Raw genomic sequence first — 9,922 nt, 5'->3', positions numbered from 1 at the left:
TTAATGCAACTCTCTTCACCACGCAAGGCTCGCGTATCATATTTTGCATAAAAATATGTCGTGCTTTTTTTTTTTAAATGATTGGGGGAAAGGCGACATTGTGGAGGAAACCAAATACACACATTTAATCAATAATAACAAGAGGTCATCTTGCACCAATCGATGTGAAAGCTCAATATTTCTCGATAACGTTCATGGAATTTCTTACCTCGGTACTGTTTTCAACCTCAAACCAACGTTCTTCTACAACTAACCAACGAAATTTCCACCTCTAACCAGAGTTCCTCCACCACTAATCAGCATTCCTCCACCACTAACCAACGTTATTTCCACCACTAACCAGCGTTCCTCCACAACTAACCAGCATTCCTCCACCACTTACTAGCATTCCTCCACCACTAACTAGCGTTCCTCCACCACTAACCAGCATTCCTCCACCACTAACCAGCGTTCCTCCACCACTAACCAGCGTTCCTCCACCACTAACCAGCGTTTCTCCACCACTAACCAGCGTTCCTCCACCACTAACCAACGTTATTTCAACCACTAACCAACGTTATTTCCACCACAAACCAACGTTATTTCCACCACTAACCAACGTTATTTCCACCACAAACCAACGTTCTTCCACCAACATTTTTTGACAGAATAAAGCTCCATATCTAAACAACATCAGTATATGAAAGTGAAAGTCCATTTGCACGAACAATACCTTCATGGCATACATTGGATTTGAAACAAAATCCCTACCTACCCTACCTTGTAGATTAAGGGATGTAACTCTAAAGAAACAATATTTTTCTTTAGGTCTTATAATATTCTTTCACCATTACTTTAGTACGTGCTAATCATTTGCACCAAGATAAGCATGCGTTTTAAAACAAACTTATGAGATTACCAAACATATATTAGTTGTTGTATTATATACACTATTTAAACATTACAATAGGCAATGAGTTTAATTGCATTATTTCCCTTTAATTAAAGCTGCACTCTCACAGATTGAATGTTTTGACATTTTTTTTTTATTTTTTGTCTAGGAACGAGCCAATTTTTGCGAAAATCTATGGCAACCAGTTATATTAGATTGCTGACAAATAATTAGGTCGCAGATTTTTATATATGAGTTAAAATGATGTTTTATGCATTTTAAGCCATAAAACATTCATTTTCGAGCGGAAATATGAAAATCTGCGATCTAATCTTTTGTCAGCAATCTTTTATCATTGGTTTGCAGATATTTACGCAAAAATTTGCTCTTTCCAAGACTAAAAATAAAAAAAGTTGTAAAAACGGCATATCTGTGAGAGTGCAGCTTAAACCATAAACTCTATTGCATGTATTGTTTATTATAAACTGATGTTGCACACGTTAAAAGCACTTTAATTGCCATGGCAGATACAACTGCCAGAGACGTTCAGAAATAGCACATTTTTATCTGAAATTTGATTCATTTTTTTTAGGGAACCGATTACAATTAAAGTTCAGCTTGATCTTAATACAACTGTCTATATAAAGCTATTTGCTTTAAAAAGGACTAGACACTAGACCGGTTGCAAAATCGGCAAATACAGTGTTTCCTCAAAAAAGCATAGAATTATCAGTACGTGCTAGTATGAGGCCGATTATACATCACTTTACATGATTACATGAATAATATTTTGTTGCTGTCTCAGCTGAGTTGACCCGTTTAAAAATAGAGCATAGTGGTTTCCAAGTTTATAGTGTATATATTCAGCATGTCACTTCACGTATGTACAGATAGATGTAACGACGCTAATTTTAAATTAACTGGGCTTTAAGTTGAAAACAGACCCAGTAAATTTTCCGTTTTGAAAAATATGCAAAAACTTCGAAAGATACATGAGTCGTAAGCGATGTTTTAAATCAGTAATTAAGATTCAATGTGTTAAACACACGCAACGATATCAATTTATTGTTAGTTTTTTTTTACTTTTTTATTTTTTCTTGCAGTTATATCATCTGATGTATAGTCCCTTTAAGATCAATTGTCAAACTATCTGCACTTACACGGACCTTGACCTTCAATTTCAATTGTCTATATCAAGGTATTTGGACCCGCAGTGAACTTAACGTTTAAATTCAACTGTTAATATCAAGTTATTTAAGGACTCGCAGTGAAATTAATGTTTAAATTCAACTGTTAATATCAAGTTATTTATGGACTCGCAGTGAAATTAATGTTTAAATTCAACTGTTAATATCAAGTTATTTATGGACTCGCAGTGAAATTAATGTTTAAATTCAACTGTTAATATCAAGTTATTTATGGACTCGCAGTGAAATTAATGTTTAAATTCAACTGTTAATATCAAGTTATTTATGGACTCGCAGCGAAATTAACGTTTAAATTCAACTGTTAATATCAAGTTATTTATGGACTCGCAGTGAAATTAACGTTTAAATTCAACTGTTAATATCAAGTTATTTAAGGACTCGCAGCGAAATTAACGTTTAAATTCAACTGTTAATATCAAGTTATTTATGGACTCGCAGTGAAATTAATGTTTAAATTCAACTGTTAATATCAAGTTATTTATGGACTCGCAGTGAAATTAATGTTTAAATTCAACTGTTAATATCAAGTTATTTATGGACTCGCAGTGAAATTAATGTTTAAATTCAACTGTTAATATCAAGTTATTTATGGACTCGCAGTGAAATTAATGTTTAAATTCAACTGTTAATATCAAGTTATTTATGGACTCGCAGTGAAATTAATGTTTAAATTCAACTGTTAATATCAAGTTATTTATGGACTCGCAGCGAAATTAACGTTTAAATTCAACTGTTAATATCAAGTTATTTATGGACTCGCAGTGAAATTAACGTTTAAATTCAACTGTTAATATCAAGTTATTTAAGGACTCGCAGCGAAATTAACGTTTAAATTCAACTGTTAATATCAAGTTATTTATGGACTCGCAGTGAAATTAATGTTTAAATTCAACTGTTAATATCAAGTTATTTATGGACTCGCAGTGAAATTAACGTTTAAATTCGACTGTCTTTATCAAGTTATCACGGACCGTGACCTTTAATTAAGCAGCTCTATACCAAGGACCTTGAGCGTTTTATTTAACTGTTTATATTAAGCTATTTGGAGTCAACGAACTTTTGCGTTTAAATTCAACTGTCTACATCAAACTCTTTGGAGTTGCGAGGCCCTTGGCCGTTTAATTCAACTGTCAATATTAAGTTGTTCAAAGAGTCTTACGGAGGAAGGAGGAAATTACCGTTTTGTACTTCTACAAAACACAAACAGTTAATTAAAATGCAATTACCAGTGTTCCGCCATAGCAAATAAGCAAACAAATGAAGTAGCATGACAAAGAAAACAAAAACATTTCGGCCAACTGACTGAACCGTTCAGTATAATGTTGCATGGCGAAAAATATTTTTAATCTAAATTTGTTCGTGAAATTTCACCAAATCAATGTTTTGCCATACCTGCAAGGGGCATGCTTAGGGGAATTAGGCAAATATGTTTCCTTAATCTCATCCCTGGAACAGTGAAATTTGTGGAAACCTCTAGGCCGAGGTGTGCCTCGAATATCCTTTCAAATAGAGGCCTTTTCTATAACTAGTATGTCAATGTGATGATTTTGAATGTCGAATGTACAATGTTGTGCTAGCATGGTATTCATTTTTGAATGCCCATTGTTGCGCCAGCTCGACAATCACAAATTCCGAATGTTGCTTGTTGGGATATCTAAAACCAGATGGTCCAGACACCAAGTATGTTCCAGCAGTGTTAGAAAGTTGGATGACGTTTGATGTATTAGTGATAACTTATTATTATCCAAAAAGCAAAACAAAAGCAAAACAATAGCTACACGTTAAAGGCAGAAAAGCACATTTCCATTGTGCTAAAATCATGCTCTAATTACAGAATTTGTAAAATAGATGATCCCCTAAAAGTGGATCCCAGGTTGATACGTACAGGATCCGCACATTACATCACACATATTTATGATTGGATCTCAGGTTGATACGTACAGGATCCGCACATTACATCACACATATTTATGATTGGATCCCAGATTGATACGTACAGGATCCGCACATTACATCACACATATTTATGATTGGATCCCAGGTTGATACGTACAGGATCCGCACATTACATCACACATATTCATGATTGGATCCCAGGTTGATACGTACAGGATCAGCACATTACATCACACATATTTATGATTGGATCCCAGATTGATACGTACAGGATCCGCACATAACATCACACATATTTATGATTGGATCCCAGATTGATACGTACAGGATCCGCACATTACATCACACATATTTATGATTGGATCCCAGGTTGATACGTACAGGATCCGCACATTACATCACACATATTTATGATTGGATCCCAGGTTGATACGTACAGGATCCGCACATTACATCACACATATTTATGATTGGATCCCAGATTGATACGTACAGGATCCGCACATTACATCACACATATTTATGATTGGATCCCAGGTTGATACGTACAGGATCCGCACATTACATCACACATATTTATGATTGGATCCCAGGTTGATACGTACAGGATCCGCACATTACATCACACATATTTATGATTGGATCCCAGATTGATACGTACAGGATCCGCACATTACATCACACATATTTATGATTGGATCCCAGGTTGATACGTACAGGATCCGCACATTACATCACACATATTTATGATTGGATCCCAGATTGATACGTACAGGATCCGCACATTACATCACACATATTTATGATTGGATCCCAGGTTGATACGTACAGGATCCGCACATTACATCACACATATTTATGATTACTAATAAAAGTAGTCAAGTTTCGCAAAATAAACAGACGTACACCTAGTGTATCGCTATGCACGATCCCCATTGTCTTCGTTTATATTAAAACCTATGTAAGATGCGCCCTTACTCCATAATAAGATTTACCACAATTTATACAATTGTTTTGATATACCAGAAAGGATGAATAAATGCCGAAAACAATGGATCTTATAAAAAAAATACCGAGTTTAATTTGAAAGGAAGATGCAGAAATCACGGTATTCCTACCTTATGCGACTATAGTAGATCACAGTAAATCTTTGAGCAAATAGTAGATCACAGTAAATCTTTGAGCTCTTACCAATCATTAAATATGTGTGCGTTTTGAGATATTAAATACACGGTTACAATCTTGTTGACTGTAATTAATATTTTCCAAAAATGCATTATTTCGTATGTAGTTAAAGGTGTATAACCTAAAATTTATGTTTGTTATACATGTGTATGTATTGATGTTGATGGAGAGTGTCACTTTAATGTAACTTTTTATCTCATGATTGCCGTCTAATCGCTCTGGATTCCGTAAACATTGGAAACCGCAGTCGCATTTCTGTAATTGTTTCAACAAGGCAAATAAGCATAGATTAAAATACCATTGACTCTTTCATTTTTTTAAGTCAATGTCAAACGAAGATTTAATGTAAAAATGGAGATATTTTGTTTGATGGTCACACGATTATTTGACTACCGGAATGTACCGCGTCCTCAGTCAAGCTGCCAGTAGAGAGACCATATTTAATGCTTCATATGACCACTCCCTTGCCATCTCAGAAAAAAAGATTCCTTCGTTTGCATTAGATGATTTCACCATTGTAGGTAGATAATACATGTAACGCGGCAACATTTTGTCAATAAAAAGCCACACACATGTAAAGACAATGCTAGGTACGAGAACAATTCTCACGAAAATCCAGATTTTTACGTTGTCAACACTAACGTCTAGCAAGTTATTCAAATTCTAGACGATCAGATATTAAATTTTATTCAGAACTTTTACCTTTAGAACAACTCATGGCCATTCCTAAGTGGAACTACATTCTCCAATCTTTTAAATTTACTCGTATAAACCTCTAAAAATGAAAAATAAGAAACCTTACTCACTGTTTACATCCCCATTCCACTCATTGGCACTATAACGGAAGACGCGTTGGAGCCTTTTCAACACATAACAAAATGTTATGGCTCTAATGATTACCCGGCGTGTTTTGTTTCTAGTGTTATTGCAAGTTGCTCTCTTTATTGGTATGTTAATGATCAAATCCATGTAATTTTAACTGATTGTCACTTTTGCTTCTACTACCTGTATTTAAGATGGATATTTAAACAGGTAGAACACTCATCTTAATCTGAGGTTATCGCATGCTTTTCGTATTTTTTTTGGTCGTGCATATGCTGTATTTGAAAAAAAAAACTGGATCAAACCCACTTGATACACTGCACTGAACGGCAGTGTTAAAGATGCACTCTTACTCCCTAAAAAGATTTACCACAGTTAATACAATTGTTTTTATTTACCGAAAAGGATGAATACATATCTGCAATTAGCTCTATTATGATGGATACCGTGTTCAAATTGAAGGACTGGTGCAGAAAAACACGGTATTCCTACCTTATGAGACGGTAGTTGATCACGGTATTTTTTTTTCGTTTTCAGCTATTAAATTCACGGTTACAATTTTGTTATCAGTAATTACTATTTTCCAGTTTCCTGTAGTTTCACGGACATCCTGTTTATTTCTCTATATCCTAATGTCTCACGGACAGCTTTTTTGTTTCTCTATATTCCGTAGTCCCACGGACAGCCTGATTATTTCTCTATTTGCTGCCGTCTCACCGACAGCCTGTTTGTTTCTCTATATCCTGTTGTCTCACGAACAACTTGTTTGTTTCTCTATATTCCGTATTCCCACGGACAGCCTGATTATTTCTCTATTTGCTGCAGTCTCACCGACAGCCTGTTTGTTTCTCTATATCCTGTTGTCTCACGAACAACTTGTTTGTTTCTCTATTTCCTTTTGTCTCACGAACAACTTGTTTGTTTCTCTATTTCCTGTTGTCTCACGGACAGCCTGTTTGTTTCTCTATTTCCTGTAGTCTCACGGACAGCCTGTTTGTTTCTCTATTTCCTGTAGTCTCACGGACAGCCTGTTTGTTTCTCTATTTCCTGTAGTCTCTCGGATAGCTTGTTTGTTTCTCTATATCCTGTTGTCTCACGGACAGCCTGTTTGTTTCTCTATTTCCTGTAGTCTCACGGATAGCTTGTTTGTTTCTCTATATCCTGTTGTCTCACGGACAGCCTGTTTGTTCCTCTATTTCCTGTAGTCTCATGGATAGCTTGTTTGTTTCTCTATATCCTGTTGTCTCACGGACAACTTGTTTGTTTCTTTTTTTCCTGTAGTCGCACGGATAGCTTGTGTGTTTCTCTATTTCCTATGGTCTTATGGGCAGCCCGTTTGTTTCACTATACCATGTAGTCTTATGGGCAGCCTGTATGTTTCTCTATACTGTAGTCTCTCGGACAGCCTGTTTGTTTCTCTATTTGCTGTAGTCTCCCGGACAGCCTGTATGTTTCTCTATTTGCTGTAGTCTCACGGACAGCCTGTATGTTTCTCTATTTGCTGTAGTCTCACGGACAGCCTGTATGTTTCTCTATTTGCTGTAGTCTCACGGACAGTCTGTATGTTTCTATATTTGCTGTAGTCTCACGGGCAGCCTGTATGTTTCTCTATTTGCTGTAGTCTCACGGACAGCCTGTATGTTTCTCTATTTGCTGTAGTCTCACGGACAGCCTGTTTGTTTATCTATTTCCTGTAGTCTCACGGACAGCCTGTTTGTTTCTCTATACTGTAGTCTCACGGACAGCCTGTATGTTTCTCTATTTGCTGTAGTCTCAGGGGCAGCCTGGTTGTTTCTCTATTTCTTGTTGTCTCACAGACAGCTTGTTTGTTTCTCTGTTTCCTGTGGTCTTATGGACAGCCTAATTGTTTCTCTATTTTCTGTTATATCAGGGAAAGCCTGATTGTTTATCTGTTTCCAGTGGTCTTATGGGCAGCCTGAGTGTTTCTCTATTTGATGTAGTCTCACAGACTGCCTGTTTGTTTCTCTATTTCCTGTAGCCTATTTGGCATTCTGATTATTTCTCTATTTGCGGTAGTCTCACAAACATCCTGATTATTTCTCTATTTCCTGTATTCTTCTTGGCAGCCTGTTTGTTTTTCTATTTGCTGTATTGTCACACAAACAGCCTGATTATTTCTGTATTTGCTGTAGTCTTATTTGCAGTCTGGCTGTTTCTCTATTTGCTGTAGTCTCAAAAACAGCCTGATTATTTCTCTATTTCCTGTTGTCTCACGGACAGCCTGTTTGTTTCGCTATTTCCTGTTGTCTCACAGACAGCTTGTTTGTTTCTCTATTTCCTTTTGTCTCACGAACAGCCTGTTTGTTTCGATATTTCCTGTTGTCTTACAGACAGCTTGTTTGTTTCTCTATTTCCTGTTGTCCAAGTGGCAGCCTGTTCTCTATTTCCTGTTGTCTCACGGACATCCTGTTTGTTTCGCTATTTCCTGTTGTACAATTGGCAGCCTGCTTGTTTCTCTATTTGCTGTAGGCTCACGGACAGCGCCTGGTTGTTTCTCTATTTCCTGTTGTCTTATAGACAGCCTGATTGTTTCTGCGTTTCCTGTTGTCTCACGGACAGCCTATTTGTTTCGTTATGTCCTGTTGTCTCACGGACAGCCTGTATGTTTCTCTATTTCTTGTAATATCACTGACAGCCTGATTGTTTCTCTATTTCATTTAGCCCAAATTCCCATTTACCAGAATGATAATGCTATTGTTTCTCTATATCCTGTTGTCGCAAGGGCAGCCTTTTTACGTCCGACAAACATCATCTTGTACTAATTTTTAAACATAATATGATAATGGCACCATCTTATCAATGAGCGTACGAAACAATATCGTAGATTAAGAAATTCATCGTGTCTCAAGTTAGATTTAAAGTTTGACTCAAATAAACGCTTTATGAAAGTTTCCTGAGGCCTAATAGTTTTAAACCTGACACTAAAGATATTAAAAAATACGAGTCGAGAATCAATCGTACTACACGTGCGATGATAACACGAATGGCATCGATCCGGACCCATCCGGCTGTGCGCATGCGGAGAGTAATTATCACCCAAATCCTTATATTTCGAAAAAGAGGATGGTGCGATCGCTTAAGACCGACTAACTTATTACGTCCCAGGTCAAACCAAGGTTGACTTTAATTGAAACTCGACCAAGCACACGAATGGAACCAGTGGTGCGAATGCGCTTAAATATGCGCATCAAAATGCCACTTTGTACATATATAGGCGCTGTGGATGTCACCGGTGCCCTTACTGCGTCCCATGTCAAACGCAGGTTTCACACCCTTCATCCGCAGAAACATGCGCACCCAAAACCTCATGTGTATGTGTCCATTTACAGAAAGTCGCATACGCTTAAATCCTGAGGCCTTCTTTTGCCCCCCTCCCTCCGGGGTATTTAAATGCACATGTGCATAAATACTTGCATTAAAATCCTTATGTGTAGACATAGAGACTGACACAGAAGCTTAAATCTGTGACATAATTACGTCGCAATTCATAGTTGCTTTCACTTACCGGCCGGCCCAGCTTGAAAACGAAACTAATTCGAGCTAAGCCCTTATGCGCACATGCTCAGAAGCATGCTCACAAAATGCCTACATTTACATAAACTTGACAGCTTGAACGCTTAAACACCGTGACTAAGATTTGTCCAAAGTAAAGCCAAGATTGCCCACCGTTAAGACCAGGTCCAGCTCGTGAACGGAACCGATCCAGAAACACATGCACACAAAAATGCACATACGTACACATACAGGTAGACACGGACACTAAAAACGCGGGTGAGGGCGATTAAAACGTTGTCCTTGTTCCGTCCAAGATCAAATTAAGATTACCTGTCCTCGATACCTGACCCTGTTAGCGAACGAAAACGATCCGTGACTTCCCTGATGCGCATAATTATGTGTACATAAAAGCTATGTGAGGTTA

This window comes from Mya arenaria, chromosome 5, assembly GCF_026914265.1.
Source record: "Mya arenaria isolate MELC-2E11 chromosome 5, ASM2691426v1".
Taxonomy (NCBI): Eukaryota; Metazoa; Mollusca; class Bivalvia; order Myida; family Myidae; genus Mya; species Mya arenaria.
The sequence above is the reverse complement of the archived record's forward strand: the minus strand, read 5'-3'. Positions refer to the sequence as shown.